Raw genomic sequence first — 16,965 nt, 5'->3', positions numbered from 1 at the left:
TTGTGCAGGGCATGCACACAGCAGATGTTTAATAACCACAGATTTTTTTTTTGGCACAATCTTCAGGGTCCCAGGTCCCAGAAGCTAGAGCCTTTGAAGCAGGAGATCCATGAAGAACTGACCCAGCTGAAGGCTGGACTTGGTGACCGGCCAGGCACCAGGGTCCTGGGGGTTCTGGAAGGGTCTCTGGTGTGCTGTGGGTGTGGTGGGACTCTGCTTGAGTCACCGTCCCTCTCTCAGCTAGGAACACAGAGTGACAAGGATGATTCCCCTTGGTATTCCCAGGGGCACACAGTAGGCACTAAATTAAACCAGTCTCTCATTCTGAGCTCCCTACTTCTCCCAGTCTGGAGGATATGGGGCCGGGACTCCTAGTTCTCCTGGGCTTGGGGGAGGGTAGCAAGTGGGGGAGGGGGACGAGCTGTTGGGCATGGAGAACCAAGGAGGGCCCCCCCCCGACCCTCAGGGGATTGAAGAGTGGGCAGACGTGGGGTTAGGGGCATCTCAAGCTGAGTCCCAGCCCTGCCACCTGCCCCATCCTTGGGAGCGGACATTCTTCCGAGGCAACTGTTACTCCTTCAGCTCCCAACAGAACTAACACGACTCTGTCACTGCCTGCCAGGAAGTGGGGGCCCGACTCGTTACCGAAAGTGCCGGGGAGCAGGTGCATCTGTCCAGGGAGTCAGCCTGACCTGGGGCAAGCCCCTGGCCACTGGTCCACTGGGCACAAGAGAGCCAGATGAGATTTTCTGGAAGAGAGACTGCCTGCCTCATGTGGGGGGGGGGGGAGGATAAGAACCAGGCATCCTGCAAGGAGGTACAAATGAGATCTGGACACCTGGGTCTGGGGGACACGTAAAACATAAATAAGCTCTGGTGGTGTCCTGACAAATGGCTAACACTTAGCTCTCTGGAGGGAGGGGGGGATAAGTCCTGATTTGGAGTGTTGGCCAGTTTCCCTGGCATACGTACTGCCACTGTGGCTGATCTCAAGCCATTCACATGATGCCGTCACTGCGGAGCTGACAAGATACGCGGTGGGGACCTGGCTTGATTTGACTCCAGCACGTCAAACCCAGGCGTGAGTCAACGCATGGGTACATGCTTGGCACATGTAAGAACACACAAACATGCAGTATTACCAGGTGTGTGTGGTGAGAGACCAGTTGTGTGCATGTGTCTGCAAGTCGGAACATACGTGCTCATAGGATACAGATGTGAGAGGCGCTCGGGACCTGGCCTGGCAGGAGGCGTAAGGTCCCACTGAAAGACGAGCTTGCTGCCAGGAAACTGGAGAGATGCTGAGCCCAGAAAGTGGGGGTCAGAGCCCCCTCCTGACTTCCCTACGTCCACCAGAACTTCCTACAGCTGCAGACTTCCAAGAGAAGCTGCTTCACCTGGGAGACTGGGTGGCTCAGTTGGTTAAGCAGCTGCCTTCGGCTCAGGCCATGGTCCTGGGGTCCCGGGATTGAGTCCCACGTCAGGCTCCCTGCTCAGTGAGGAGTCCACTTCTCTCTCTGCCTCTCTCCCCACTCGTGCTCTCTCTCTCTCTAATAAATAAATAAAATCTTAAAAAGGAAGGAAAAAAAATCACTTCACCTGCACGGGGCTCTCAGACATGGAACATGAAGGCAGAGGGCACTGGGTGAATGATTCACCCCTGCTGCCCAGGTGAGTCTTAGGAGAAGGAAACACTCTATAAAGTGGGAGTGGGATTCTGAAACCCTTACATGGGTGTTTACCTGGGTATCCCCACCCCCATTCCCTGGCCCCTAGGCTGGAGAGTCTGGGATTCTTTTTTTAAAGATCCATAATCAGGCGATGGTGGCCCTAAGTATGAGAGCCTGATAAGGGAGGTAGTTGGGGGTGCGGGCTCTGGATTGGTTGGTGTGTACTTGAAATGCATACCCCAGGGAGGAGGGCTCCTCCAAGAACTGGAGGGGCACAACAATCAGGGAGGCAGGAGACCCCGGCAAGGAGACTCAGGCACTCATTGGGTTGTCCAGAATACATGCATACAGGGCAGGTGTGAAAGCATCAAGCGAGTTGAAGCTATTAACATGATTGACCCAGTGGGCCAGGGACGTGGACTCATGTCCGGGCTTTGCAGCTTTGTGAAGTCTTGGAACAAAGGAGAACCCACCAGCAGTGGGTGGGAAGACTGGGGGACTTAGGGGTAACCCCAAATGTGATTTTGGCAGAAAGCCTGCAGCCTCCTGTTCCAGTGGCTGAAGGCTGCTCTCTGTCCTTGACCCCTGTAGCCCCAACCCCACCTCTGTTGGGTCTGTAGAACCTCACCCATGTTTACACCAGGGTTCCTCCCCCAACCCCCACCCCCAGCCCCCCATACACCGGGTCTGCTGGTGTGGAGATCTTGACAATGCTCTGGGACTCTTCCCGGTCAGATTCCTCATCCTCTATGGGTTCACTCCTGTCCTTCTTGTGATGGTGCAAGGTTTCCCTTAGTTCGGAGGTTGTAGCTCTGGGACTCTGCTCCTTGGACCTTAATAAAATGACTGGGTATGGGATACCATCGGGACTGGTGTGTTCCATTGATCTACTCCTGCTTCCTTGCCAAGATCACAGTTTGGATCGATTTCTGTAGCTGCCATATCCCCTGGAGCCTTATCACATCCCTGCTCAAGGTCCACCTGCCATTACCTGCATGCACGCTTGATGGAGGGTCTTCTCTGGTCCCTGGGGTTCATCGTGGAGGCTGGAAGTACCAGGGAATGAATACCAATGACCAATGGCCATTAGGAGTTGGTATATACGTACCCCAGCTCCCTCCTCCCTCAACGGCATGGTAGACATGGTAGGCGTTGGGGTGGGCCCCCCAAATGCCCTTTCAAGGAAAAGACATGCTGCCCCAGCTGCTTGGAGGTTTGTTGGCAGAGAGGCGTCAGCTCTCAAGCCCTTTGGGGATAGACTCAGAGTCATGCCCCTTTGTGGCATGGCTCACATTCCTGCAGAGGGACATTGTTGCCTCAACATGGGGGTCCATTCTGGTTTCAGAGCTCCTGTGGGTGGGGTCAGCTGAGGCAGTTATCAAACCTGCAACCTGCTCGGCCCAACGTCTCCCTCTGTGCATTTCTGCTTCCTTCCTGTGGCATAATAAAAAAAGAGATTTGGTTTTTGTCCCCAGTTCCTAAGGTCTTCTGAGTTCCGTGAGTCATTATAACAAATTACCAAACCTGAGAGGGGGTTATGGGAACCTCCAAATTTGGAGTCAGCCAGGCAGAAATGTGGGTAGCCTGGGGACCCACATTTGCAGCTGGTAGAGGACATCAGAATTGGAGAACTGCCTGGTGTAGAAATTTGATACACACTTCCCCTCCTTTCTACAGGAGCTTTCCCCAAGGATGCTTTTTCATAAATAAGACGAGTCTGCACCCAATTCCAATGTGGGGTGTGGGGGTGATGGCCCCTCACACATTCGAGTGATTCTCTGACACCAGCTGGGTGTGCTACAGTTCAACTCAAATCGGACACTATGTCACTTTTTTTTTTCCTTCTACACTTATTAATTGTGGAGTTAGTGCCAGACCCCACAGGTTAAGGGTGTGGTCCTACAGGACTACCTCCCCACTTCCAACGCCAACCTCAAGTCCAGGAGGTCAGCTGGGTTTCCTATCGACTATAAACCATAGATCGAAAATTTATTAGATTGCCAGTTTGTTATAAAAGGGTACAGCTCAGCAACAGCCAGGTGGAAGGGGTGCGTAGGGCAGGGTATGGGAAGGGGCAGGGGCTTCCATGCTCTCTCCAGGCACACCTCCTCCCAGTACCTCCCAGTGCTCACCAGCCCAGAAGCTCTAAGACCACTGTCCTCTTGGGTTCTTATGGAGGCTTCATTACAGACCCAGTTAATCAATCAATTGGCCATTGGCCATTGATTCGGCCCACAATCCTTCCCCCCTCCTCCGATGTCAGGGGCTGGGAATGAAAGTTTCAATCCTCTAATCTCATGCTTGGCTCCACTGGGAATGGGAACCACCCTCACCTGAGGTGACCTGACCTGAGGGCTTTCCAAAAGTCACTTCACTGACATAAGACACCTTTATCCCTCTCATCACTTTGGAAACTCCAAGGGTTTTAGGAGCTCTGTGCCACATGTGTATTTCTTGTGATAAATCACAATATGACAGCAAACCTTTGTGCTATATTCCTGAGTCAGCTTCCCAGGAAACCAGATGTGCAACCGAAGGGATCACTCTGACATGTGTTCTAGATCATCTCTCAGAAGTTCCGGATGGGCTTCAGCCCCAGTTGCTCACGTAAGGCCCCTTCTCATCAGTGTCCCCCCTAATGGCCTTTCCCTGTCGTACCTTCCCACACCTCAACAGGTGCTTCTCCCAGATAAACCACTTATAACCAAATCCTTGTCTCAGCCTCTGCTTCTGGGGAAACCAAGCCGAGTTTATTATATGTTCTGACATCTTCCAGGGATTGTCCTTCTCATCAGTGTTCGTTATTCTAGGGACACCTGGGTGGTTCAGTCGGTTAAATGTCTGCCTTGGGCTCAGGGTGTGATCCTGGGGTCCTGGGATCGAGTCCTGCATCAGGCTCCCTGCATGGAGCCTGCTTCTCCCCTGCCTATGTCTCTGCCTCTCTCTCTTCATCTGTCATGAATAAATAAATAAAATCTTTAAAAAAAAACAAAAAACCCAAAGTGCTCATTATTCTTCTTAAGATGATTTTTTTACATTACCATGGTTTTGAATTTTTAATGTTAAAAACGTTTTGAATAATTCATGCACATAGAACCAAAACATATTCATCCGTACAGTGAAAACTGAAGCTTCCTCCATCCCCATCCTTGGATCCCAAAATATTACCCGCCCTAGTTGTAGCCTCTCTATTATAACTCAGATAATTCACTTGTCAAGCTTGTTTTGATGCCTGTTTGGCGATCCTTCAATAAAATGTTTTAAAAATCTATTTGTTTTGTTTTTTTGTGTGTGTGTGGCATTAGTTCATTTCAAGTTTTTATTTAAATTCTAGTTAATGTAAGTGGTAAAATTGGTTTCAGGTGTAGAATTTAGTGATTTGTCACCTACATACAACACCCAGTGCTTTTTACATCATGTGCCCTCCTTAATGCCCGTCACCCTCCAGCCCATCCCCCCACATCTTCTCTCCAGCGACCTTCCGTTGGTTGGTTCGTTCTCTATCAGTAAGAAACTCTAATGGGGGCACCTGAGTGGCTTAATCAGTTAAGCGTCTGACTCTTGATCTCACCTCAGGTCTTGATCTCCGGGTCATGAGTTCAGGCCCCTTATTGGGTTCCACCCTGGGCATGGAGCTGACATGCATTATTTTTTTTTAAGATTGCATTTATTTATTTGACACAGATTGAGAGAGAGAGAGAGAGAGAGAGAGAGCACAAGCAGAGGGAGCTGCAGGCAGAGGGAGAAGGAGAAGCAGACCCCCCATTTAGCAGGGAGCACGATACGGGGCTCCATTCCAGGACCCTGGGATCATGACCCGAACCAAAGGCAGACACTTAACTGACTGAGCCATTCAAGTGCCCCTGGAGCTTACATTAAAAAAATAGAGTCTCTTATGGTTTGCTTCCCTCCCTGGTCTCTGTCTCTCTCTTTTTTTCCCCCTTCCCCTATGTTCATCTGTTTTGTTTCTTAAATTCTGCATATGATGAATAGGCAAAACACAGAGGATTTTTAGGGCAGTGAAACTACTCTGTATGATACTATAATGCTGGATGCACGTCATGAGACATCTGTCCACACCCACGGAATGTACAACATGGAAAGAACCCTAATGTCAACTACGGACCCTGGGAGATCATGATGTGTCGGTGTGGGGTCATCGATTGTCACAGAGGTGCCCCAGTGGCGCAGGATGCTGGTAATGGGGGCAGCTGTGCACATAGGGAGCATAGGTTCTCGGGGAAAGCTCTGTACTTTCAACTCAACTCTGCCGTGAACCTGAAACCACTCTAAAACATAAAGCCGATTTAAAAGAACTGGTGTGAAAAAAATAAATAAATAAAAATAAAAATAAAATAAAAATAAAAATAAAAGAACTGGTGTGGTTTTCCACACAAAGTGATTCCAATTAATAAGTGTAGAAGGAGGGATCCCTGGGTGGCGCAGCGGTTTAGCGCCTGCCTTTGGCCCAGGGCGCGATCCTGGAGACCCAGGATCGAATCCCACGTCGGGCTCCCGGTGCATGGAGCCTGCTTCTCCCTCTGCCTATGTCTCTGCCTCTCTCTCTCTCTCTCTCTCTGTGACTATCATAAATAAATTAATTAATTAATTAAAAAAATAAGTGTAGAAGGAAAAAAAAAGTGTAGAAGGAGTGAAGGATTTAGGAGATCTCTGTAGAACACCGTGGTAATAATTACAAGCGAGACCCAGAGACGGATGCTTACAATTAACAAGTGTGACTTTATTTTATTTTTTATTTTATTTTTTTAACAAGTGTGACTTTAAACGAGAGAAACAGGATATTTGCATGGCCTCAGACTTATATCATCTCCCCCTGAAGAATAGTTCTTAATTACTGTGGTGGTTTTAACACATGTTCACACATTTTGAATAGTGCTTTCTGTGGCAAGAGGGAATTGTCTTCCCCCTGGAGTGGGGCCGATTTTGTGACTTATCTCATAGGAATAGAGCAGTGTTTATCAACCTTTTTTTTAGACTGTCCCCCCCCCACCCCACAATAGCCTTTCACATATTTTCCCTTATCGTCTCCTCCTATTAAATATTAAGGGGTAAGATTTTGTTGGGTAGGGCTGATCTAGGTCAGGCCCACACTAGGCATTGTAACACCTAAGATTTTTCATTTTTGTTTTTGCTCCCCTGGGGGTGACGTCGACCCTGTTGATAATGCAAGGAATAGAGTATGGGAGGTGAAAGATGATGAGTCTACGGCAGGGGAACCTGGTAGATGCTGGTTCCAAGGTTAACCAGGTCACCACTCCTTGGTCACCACTGTGACCAAGGTTAACCTTAACCGCATTGCCAGTGATGGTCATGCACACACAACTGACCCTCCCTTCCAGTGTGAGGTGGTGAGAACATTTCTCCTTTGTTGTATTCTTCTCTTCAAATCTATCACCTTAATCTACTCATGAAAAAAACAGCAGAGGGGCCCCTGGTTGGCTCAGTTAGTTAAGCGTCTGCCTTCAGCTCAGGTCGTGATCTCAGGGTCTTGGGATCCAGCCCATACTGGGCTCCCGGCTCAGTGAGGAGTCTGCTTGTCTCCCTCTCCCTCTGCACCGCCCCCCCCAGCTCATTCTGTCTCTCTCTCTCAAATGAATAAAACTTTATTTTTAAAAATATTTTATTTATTTATTCATGAGAGACACACATAGAGAGAAGCAGAGACACAGGCAGAGGGAGAAGCAGGCTCCATGAGGGGAGCCCGATGTGGGACTCGATCCCAGGACTCCAGGATCACGCCCTGGGCCGAAGGCGATGCTAAACCGCTGAGCCACCCAGGGAGTCCCTGAATAAATCTTTAAAAGAAAGAAAGAAAGAAAGAAAAAAAAAAACAGCAGAAAATCCCCAACCAAAAGACCATTCAGCACAGTGCCAGATAGCTACTCTTCACAACTGTCAAGAGTGTGAAAGGCGAGGAAAGACCAGGAAGCTGCCAGAGTTTGGAGGACATTTCAGAGACTTGGCAGCTGAATCCTACGTATCCCCCACCTAATTCATACTTTGGAGTCTCAATCCCCAGGATCTCAGAAAGAGATCGAATTTGGAGATAGTCTTAGATAGAGGTATTTCAGTTAAAATGAGATCATCAGGATGGTCATTAGGATGGACTGGTGTCCTCATGAGAAGAGGAGGTAAGGGGGCACCTGGGTGGCTGGGTGGTTGAGCATCTGCCTTTGGCTCAGGTCGTGGGGTCCTGGGATCCTGGGATCAAGTGCCGCATTGGGCTCCCTGCATGGAGCCTGCTTCTCCCTCTGCCTATGTCTCTGCCTCTCTCTGCCTCTCTCCTGAATAAATAAAATCTTAAAAAAAAAAAAAGAGGGAGTAAGGACACAGATGCACACAGAAGGATGACCTGTGAGGACACGGGAGACATACCTCAGAAGGAGCTAAACCTGCCGACAGCTTGATCTGAGACTGCCAGCCTCCTGAGGGGTGAGACGGTACAGTTCTGGTGTGCAAGCCGCCCTGTCTGTGGTCCTTTATCACAGCAGCCCTGGGAAGCTGACATGACTAAATGCAATGTGGGATCCTGGATGCCATCCGGCAACAGGAAAAAGGACATCAGTAGGAAAACGTGAAACATAAATGAAACCATTTGTTTTATTAATGGTATTGCAATATTCCTTTCCTCTATTTGACAAGTGTATGATGGCAATGTAAGATGTTAACATGAGAGAAAGCTGAGCAAAAGGTGGATAGAACTCCCTGTACTATCAATTGCAATTCATCTGTGATTCAAAAATTCTTTCAAAATAAAAAAATGAAAAAAAAACCTAAAACAATCTATTTAGGATTCCACTTCTATGAGGTCCCTAGAGGAGTCCTGTCCACAGAGACAGAGAGGAGACGGTGTGAGCCAGAGGTGGGGCAGAAGGTGGGGAGTCAGTTTGCTGGGGACAAAGGTTCAGTCTGGGAAGATGGAAAGTTCTGGAGATGGATGATGAGGGTGGCTGCACAACACTGTGAGTGTGCTTCATGCCCCTGAGCTGTGCACTTAGGAATGGTTAGGATGGTTAATTTCATGTCATGTGTGTGTGCATTTTTAGCACAATAAAACAACTCCATCAAAAATCTTTTTAGGATTTTTATTGAGGTGATACTGAATTTATAAATTAATTTGGAAAGAATTAATGCTCAAGAGTTTTCCTTATCTTGGGAAGAGGATAGGTTTCCTCTTCCTTATCCCTTTTCATTTATTTTTTTAAAATGGTAAGACAAATTTTCTTTAATTATAGATCATAGTAGCTTTATAAATGATCAAGGTACATGTACAAACAAAATTTCAGATGCTCTTGAAAACACATTTTGAGATATATCACACACGGTACATATTTCTTCTTGGGTTTGCTTATCTTTTTGGGATACTGAAGAATACCCAACTTATTTTACACTAAAAATTTAGCCTTTGAACACTGGGTTGGATAGACCACAAAGTAGAACCTTCAGAGTTCTCTCAGTAGGCTTTCAGTCCAAATGATTCAGATATCTTGTGTCCTAAATTGGATGTTGTTATTTTTTCTCATGTAATTAGTATCAGTGGAGGTCTTGTACTGGCAGTTTGTCTTGGTCATAACTTATTCTTCATTTATTTTTTTAAAGAATTTTTATTTACTTATTTGAGAGAGAGACAGTGAATGAGAGAGAGAGAGATAGAGAGAGAGCACATAAATGGGGGTGAAGGGCAGAGAGAGAAGAAGATTCCCTACAGAGCAGGGAGCCCTACACGGGGTTCAATCCCAGGACCCATGATCATGACCTGAATCAAAGGCAGACATTTAACCAACTGAGCCACCCAGGCGCCCCTTCCTTGTTCCTTTTCAAATGCTCGTTGCTAGGACATAAGAAAGCTGCTCCCTTCAATCTTACTTCACCCTTAGTGAGTCCAGAAGTTAAATCCCTAGGACTTTCTAGATAAATAATCATGGCTGCAAAACACTGTCAACCTTGACTCTTCCTTTCCGATATTTATAAGTCTTATTTGTTTTTATTTTCTCATTGCATTGGCAAAATAGCAAGATGGGCATCTTTATTTTGTTCTTGATTTTATAAAAAATGGCTCTCAGGATTCACTCTTCAGGAAGACAGTTCTGTGGGTTCCGGAAATCGCTGCTTATCAAATTAAGGAAGTTTTATCCTGTTCTTTGTTTACCAAGACTTGTTTTCTTGTGTTTGTCTTTTATTTTATTTTATTTTATTTTAATGAAGAATGTGTGTTGAAGAGATATATCTTTTAGTGTGGAGGAGGCAAAAAATACATTGTGGAAGGACACAGAGCCCATGGTACCATCCATATGAAACTTCAGATATGCAAAACCACCCAATACCTTGTCTAAATACATACACAAAGTTGTTTCAACATAGTAAACACCACATTTGAGAGGGCAGTTGCCTTGGAGAAGGAAAGAGAGAAATAAGACCTGAGAAGTTACACAGGATTGTCAGTCACAATTTTTTTCCCACTGAAAATTTTGTGTTGGGTTTTTGGATAGAAACAGGAATTTAGGGCAGCCCGGGTGGCTCAGTGGTTTAGCGTCTGCCTTCAGCTCAGGGCGTGATCCTGGAGACCCGGGATCGAGTCCCACGTCGGGCTCCCTGCATGGAGCCTGCTTCTCCCTCTGCCTGTGTCTCTGCCTCTCTCTCTCTGTGTCTCTCATGAATAAATAAATAAAATCTTAAAAAAAAAAAAAGAATGAAAGAAACAGGAATTTATTTGCCAGGGAGGATGATCCCATAGTACTTCTGCAAGAACCAGCACCTGGCCTCCTCTTTGCTGATTCTGTGTCTGGCCCTATGCAGCCTGTCCTGCGCTCCTTGTCTGATCTTGTCTGACGTTGAAGCCTGACCTACTCGGCGGCCCAGAGAAGTCCAGGCTGTACATACCAATGCTTGCATAATATCTGATCCCCAGATCAATGCGCTACTGGATCCCGAAATCAAAGTTTCCAGTATCAGAGAAGTTATTGTTTCTTTTTTTTTTAAAAAAGATTTTATTTATTTATTCATGAGAGACACAGAGAGAGAGAGAGAGGCAGAGGCACAGGCAGAGGGAGAAGCAGGCTCCATGCAGGGAGCCCGACGTGGGACTCGATCCCGGGTCTCCAGGATCACGTCCTGGGCCAAAGGCAGTGCCAAACCACTAAGCCACCCGGGCTGCCTTAGGTTATTGTTTCTTAACTCATTCTCCTGCACCTTTAGATCTTTGTCTGGGATTCCTTCTACCTTGGCCCCCCCAGTGGATGACCATCGTTTCATTTCTCCTGGTGCCAAAGGATCTGATGGCACATCCAACTCTGGGGGACAAGGCGGGGGGGCCACTGACCTGTGTGCGGCTCCAGCACCTTGGCTGTCCCGCCGGGTCAGTCTGTCTCCGCTGTTCTCCACACAGATGTTGAGGCAGAGCTTACAATGCGAAGTTCCCGCGAGGGGTTCTCCTTTTCACCTTGATCCCCTGTGCTGAACAGGAAGAGAAAGTACAATTTATTTCTTCTGAAGAGGATCTGAAAAATGTAAAGAAGCCAAAACTTGGTAAAGCTGAGTGGAAATCATGTGGGTTTCCATGTCTTTATTTTTCTGCATACTTTGTGTGTGCTTAATTATTTTTTTCATAAATACAAAGGCAAAGCCAAAACTAACAGCAACAACCAATACATAACCTCTCCTTTCCCCTTTCCTCCTTTCCCCTAACCCTGTTAGGTTCCCTGGGGAGTAGCGAGTCTCTGGAGAGAATGGAAGCAACAGAGTGGTCTTAGCCTTGGAGCTGAATCCTGCGACTTCTGCCTTTTTCCCACACTAGTCCAAACCCCTGGTCCCTGCTGTTCAAGTCCTTGTGTGATCTGGACTCCTGCTGTTTGTCTCAGCCTCTCCAAGAGCCTCACTCCCAAATTTTGCATATGCTACTATCACAATGGGAACACTCTCTCGTACACCCATCTCCTCCAGGATAATTCTGACTCCCCCAAGAATCATTCCTCTAGGAAGCCCTCACAGATCCTCTAGGCTGAGTCAGATGCCTCCAGTGGTCTTCACCTCCCCTGGGCTTCACCTCCCCTGTGCTTCCTAGACTCGTTAACACGGTTTCCAAATCCCTGGTCAAATGTTCCCTACCCACATTGCTTTCCAGGCTCTGGTCGTATGTTGTACCCCCCCCCGGAAATGGGTCCGCCTTCTCTGTCCTTGACTAGGACTAGTGCCATCCTCATGCCAGGAACCTCCCTTCCCTTTTAATTCCCCTTGCAGTCAATTCTGGGCATGGGACAGGGGTGGGTCGCCTTCTGGTTGCCTTGCTAGGCTGGACAGCTCTTGGTTCCTCAAGACAGCTTCAGCTACATGCGTGTACAAAAGAGACCCATCTTCCTGCCTCTTCGCCTCTGCCTTGGCTGTGCCCTCTGCCTGGCAGACACTTCCTTTTCCTGTCAATAACGGACAAGTCCTCCACGCCTACTTCCAATGCTACCACTTTCAGAAAAACCACCTCTGCTCCTCCAAATGCATTCACTGTTTCTCCCTCCATAAGGGCTGACGAATCAATGCCACCTACATCCTTTCCCAAGAACATATTCTGATGAGGTTGTGCAATCCTTGCGGCTTTTTTTTTTTTTTCCTGTTTCCTCCCACTGAGCCCACGCCCCTCCTGAGTACTGCTGTCCTGGAGAGCCCCAGAAGGAGGGCGTGTCCTCCCAGAAAATTCTGCCCTGCAGTAAGATCCAGCTGCTAAGTCAGCTGTCAGTGTCTATTGATGTGGGCTCCATTTCTGATGATGAAGGCAAGATGGGACTTGTGTTCGGGACAAGGGAACTTCTAGGAAGAGGCGCAGGACCCTCCCAGTATTTGGGAAATAACATTCCTCAACCCTAAATTGTCCTCTAAGCACTGCTGATTTTTAATGTCTGACTTCTTCCCCTCTTTGTATCATGGGCATCTACTCTGATGTGTGTGATACACGTTCTTAAATAGACATACTTGGTGTAGTTGTGTGCGATTCACGTAAATGTCATGGCACCATGAGTTTCAAGTGCTATTTTTTGAGACCCTAAGTTACTGAGATGTAGACACTAGATATATATTTTTTTAAGATTGTATTTATTTGAGAGAGAGAGAGAGAGAGAGAGGGAGAGGGAGAGCTCATAGGAAGTCAGAGGGAGAAGCAGACTCCCCGCTGAGCAGGGAGCCCAATGCAGGGCACCATCCCAGGACACAGAGATCATGACCAGAGCTGAAGGCAGACACTTAGTTGACTGAGCCACCCAGACACCCCTAGACACTAGATCTTACCACTAGTTTGTTTCAGAGTTGTGTAGCTACCCAGTTTCACTTAGTGATGAGCAATAAAATCACTATAAGGAAAATGGAGGGGCGCCTGGGTGGTTCAGCGGTTGAGCATCTGCCTTTGGCTCAGGTCGTGATCCCAGAGTCCCCGGATTGAGTCTCGCATTGGGCTTCCCATGGGGAACCTGCTTCTCCCTCTGCCTGTGTCTCTGCCTCTCTCTCTGTGTCTCTCAGGAATAAATACATAAAACTTTTTTTTTTTTAAGAAAATGGAAATACTAGCCATCACCTGGGAAATATCTGCATCTGTTCTCTGTAATACATATAGAACTTTTATATATTAATAAGAAAAAACACACCGCTTCCTAGAAAAAGATGGGTGAAGGATACAAACAATTTCCAGGAAAGCAAGCCAGAAGAGTGAATCAATGTACAATAGATACTCAAAACCTCAGAAGTCAGGAAACCCAGTCTGAAACCACAAGGAAATTCGATGAGAAGCAGTAAAAGTAGTTTAAAGACATTTTTAACAGAGGAGGGGGGAAAGAGAGGAGGAGGGAGATAGAGAACAGGAGACTGAACATGAAGTAATTAAGGATTTCACTTGATAAATTAGTTTTTGAAAACAAAAACCAAGGGCGCCTGGGTGGTGTAGTCAGTTATGTGTCCAAGTCTTGATTTGGCTCAGGTCATGATCTCAGGGTTGTGAGATTGAGCCCTGCGTTGGCTCTGCATTCAGCACAGAGTCTTCTTAAGACTATCTCTCCCTCTGGCACTCCCCTCTGCTCACTTTCTCTTGAATAAATAAATAAGTTTCTAATTAAAAATATTTTTTTAGGGGCATCTGGGTGGCTCAGTTAAGCGTCTGCCTTCAGCTCAGGTCATGATCTCAGGGTCCTGGGATGGAGTCCCATGTTGGGCTCCCTGCTCAGTGGGAAGCCTGCTTCTCACTCTCCCTCTGCTCCTCTTCCACTTATACTCGCTCATGAGCTCTCTCTCAAACAAATAAATTCTTTTTTAAAAATTTTAATAAAAAAATAAAATAAAAACAAAAATAAGTGGTTGACTTACTTAGTGAAGCATGTGACTCTTGATCTTGGGGTTGTAGGTTTGAGCCCCATATGTGGTGTAGAGATTACTTAAAAATAAGATCCTAAAAAAATAAAATATTTTATTCTTTTTTCACAAATAAGACTTTTTATTTGTCACCACTAAGTGTCTGAATTTTAAACAGATTCTTGGACTGGTGGCTCATATCCATCAGCTCGTTCAACTTTAACACTGGTCTCATCCCTAGTAGCTTTTCCAGAACTACCACCTTCACCATGAAGCTCCATGAACTTTCCCAATTCAAACTTGGGCTTCTTCATCATTTTTACTTTTCTAATGAAGACATCACAGAGTGGATAAATAGACTGAAAAGCCTTTTCTCTATCTTTTCTGATGCTGCCTGGAATCAATTTATTGCCACTTCTTTCAAGTCATTTGTCTGCACCTCTCAGGCCATGATTTCTATCATCTTTTTCCAAATTTGGTGGACCTGTTGGTGCTGAGCATAAGAGGTCTTCCGAAACTGAGTATTGCCTTTTTTGGTAAGACCAACGCAAAACAGACAAAGCAAAGAACCATCAGGAGTCTTGACATAAACATGAGCTTCAATCATGGTCTGCCATTTTTTGATTACAGAGCAGCACACTTTGTCACGGGTAAGATCCATGCCATGGAAATTAGTCAGGCAGTTTTTGCCCTGAACATCCTCAGCAATTAGCTTGAGTTTTCTAAATGCAACTTCATCATTCTGCAGATCAGCAAGGCTCACTTCAAAAACACAAGTCTTGAGGCCATCAGATGCGATTTCAGTTCCTTGAGTTCTCGTGACTAGTGTTTTCCAATATTTCTTATATTGAACATCGCTGGTGCTTTCACATCATACTAATCAAGTTTTGCCTTTCAAGTATTTATGTTTAGACCCACTTGGGCAGAGAATGGATCAACTACTTTTTTCTTGGATCCCTTTTTCCTGCCTTTCCTAAAGCACTGTTCTTGCCTACTGCCCTGGCGCTGCTCAGGGAGCCAAAAGGAAAAATATATTTTTAAAATAAGACAAAAGCAGAGAGGAGTGGGGATTTTTTTTTTTAATGAAGGGTGAAATAATTGAAGGAAAAAAATTAGCAACAGTGAATTCAGCTGTTTTAAGCAAATTTTAAGTAGTTTTAAACATATTAATGCACATACGCTTGTAACAGTCCGGTGAGGTAGGAACCCAGACGTAGGAAAGCTCCCCATAAGATTAGACAACTCGGAAATGGGATAACTGGGGTTTCAACACAGGTGGTTCAATCCCCAACTGGTAAACAATACCATATCTTTAAGCCAAAATAGTGGAAAGAATAAATAAAACCATATTTGAGAAAAAGACTAACAAACAGGATATACCTGAGATAAGCCTGGAAGGAGAAAGAAAATACAGCAAAAATTGAGCAGCAATGAGAATATCTGTAAGGAAAAAAATGTGTGCCTGTACGGCCAGAAAATTAAAGATGTGGAAAAACAATTTCTTAACAAAGCAGGACCCAAATAAAAACAGAATTTTGTAAAATGTAGTTTAATTTATTGATCCTTCTTTTATTGTCTTTTTTTTTTTTTTAAAGTAGGCTCCATGCCCAACATGGGGCTTGAATTCATGACCCTGAGATCAAGAGTCGCACACTCTACCAACTGAGCCGACCAGGTGCCTTCTTAATATTTTGTTTGCCTTCTTAATATTTTGATCAAGAAACCCTTCCTATCTGGGTTTTTTGCCCCTAAAGTTTTGCCTTTCAAATATTTATGTTTAGACCCACTTGGGCAGGGATTGGCTGTCTTATTCACCATTACCTGGCCAGAACCTTCAACAGAGCACCGCACACAGTAGGCACTCAAATCTCTGTTAAGTGAATTAATGACCGGCTTTTGTGCCCAAGACCTAAGAGAGTAAGTACCAAAGATGGGGATAGCAAGCTATGGAGGAAATAGAATCTTCTTCCTGATTCCTGCAAAGAAACGCAGCATTGGCCTGTGGGTAGGTGGATGCAGGAGGTTGTCTGTATCATTCATTGGTCAGACTGTGGGCGCCAGTCTTCAATAGCGCCACTGTATGTTTTGGGAAGGAACTGCAGGATGGGACAGATAAGACCCAATTTCCATTTGAGGGGGGAAGCCTTTCTGTTCCCGTTTCTTGGACATTTGGTTTTTAGGATCCCTGAAGATTCTTGGGCAGTTCAAGAGAAAAGAGAGACATTCTGAGTTGCCTTATCATAAGAAAAGGGAGAAAGCCACTAATTAGGGGCACTTGGGTGACTCAGTCAGTTGAGCATCCAACTCTTGATCTCGGCTCAGGTCTTTTTTTTTTTTTAAGACTTTATTTATTTATTTATTTATTTATTTATTTATTTATTTGAGACACACAGAGGGGGGGGGCAGAGACACAGGCAGAGGGAGAAGCAGGCTCCATATAGGGAGCCCAACGTGGGATTCGATCCCAGATCTCGGGATCACGTCCAGAGCTGAAGGCAGATGCTCAACCGCTAAGTCACCCAGGCATCCCTTGGCTCAGGTCTTGATCTCAAGAGTGTGACTTCAAGCCTCGTTTGGGCTCTACACTGGCTGTGGCACCTACTTTTTTTTTTTTTAAGCCACTAGTTAGAAAAAGATATGAATTTATGGAACATTTCATTCTAGTAATGCGGTAACTGGAATTCTCGGTTTAATGTCTGACTTCTGACTTCTGAACAGAAATGTTAAGAAAGCTAAGATTTCAGCTTCACTTTCTTCACTATATTCACAGCTCCCAAGACCGTGTCTGGCACCTAGGAGTCATTCACAGAGTGTTTGTGAAATCAGCGAGAGTAACTGAGTTTATCCTTGCTCACTGCACATTAGCCATATTCCCCTTACAGGCCAGCCCATTCCCATCTTCATGAGGTTCTCTCTGGTTGGCAGGTGCTTCTTCCAGTATCTTCAGGGCCAT

The 16,965-nt window shown here is 45.9% G+C and overlaps 2 pseudogenes; both read right to left on the bottom strand.

The window, feature by feature from the left end:
• Positions 1–10,397: 10,397 nt before the first annotated feature.
• Positions 10,398–13,943, bottom strand: LOC112909696 (large ribosomal subunit protein uL5 pseudogene; annotated as a pseudogene).
• Positions 13,944–14,181: 238 nt separating this feature from the next.
• LOC112909697 (small ribosomal subunit protein eS1 pseudogene) lies at positions 14,182–16,965 on the bottom strand (annotated as a pseudogene).

This window comes from Vulpes vulpes, chromosome 9, assembly GCF_048418805.1.
Source record: "Vulpes vulpes isolate BD-2025 chromosome 9, VulVul3, whole genome shotgun sequence".
Classification (NCBI taxonomy): Eukaryota; Metazoa; Chordata; class Mammalia; order Carnivora; family Canidae; genus Vulpes; species Vulpes vulpes.
Note: the sequence above shows the minus strand (reverse complement) of the source record. Positions and strands in the feature narration are given on the sequence as shown.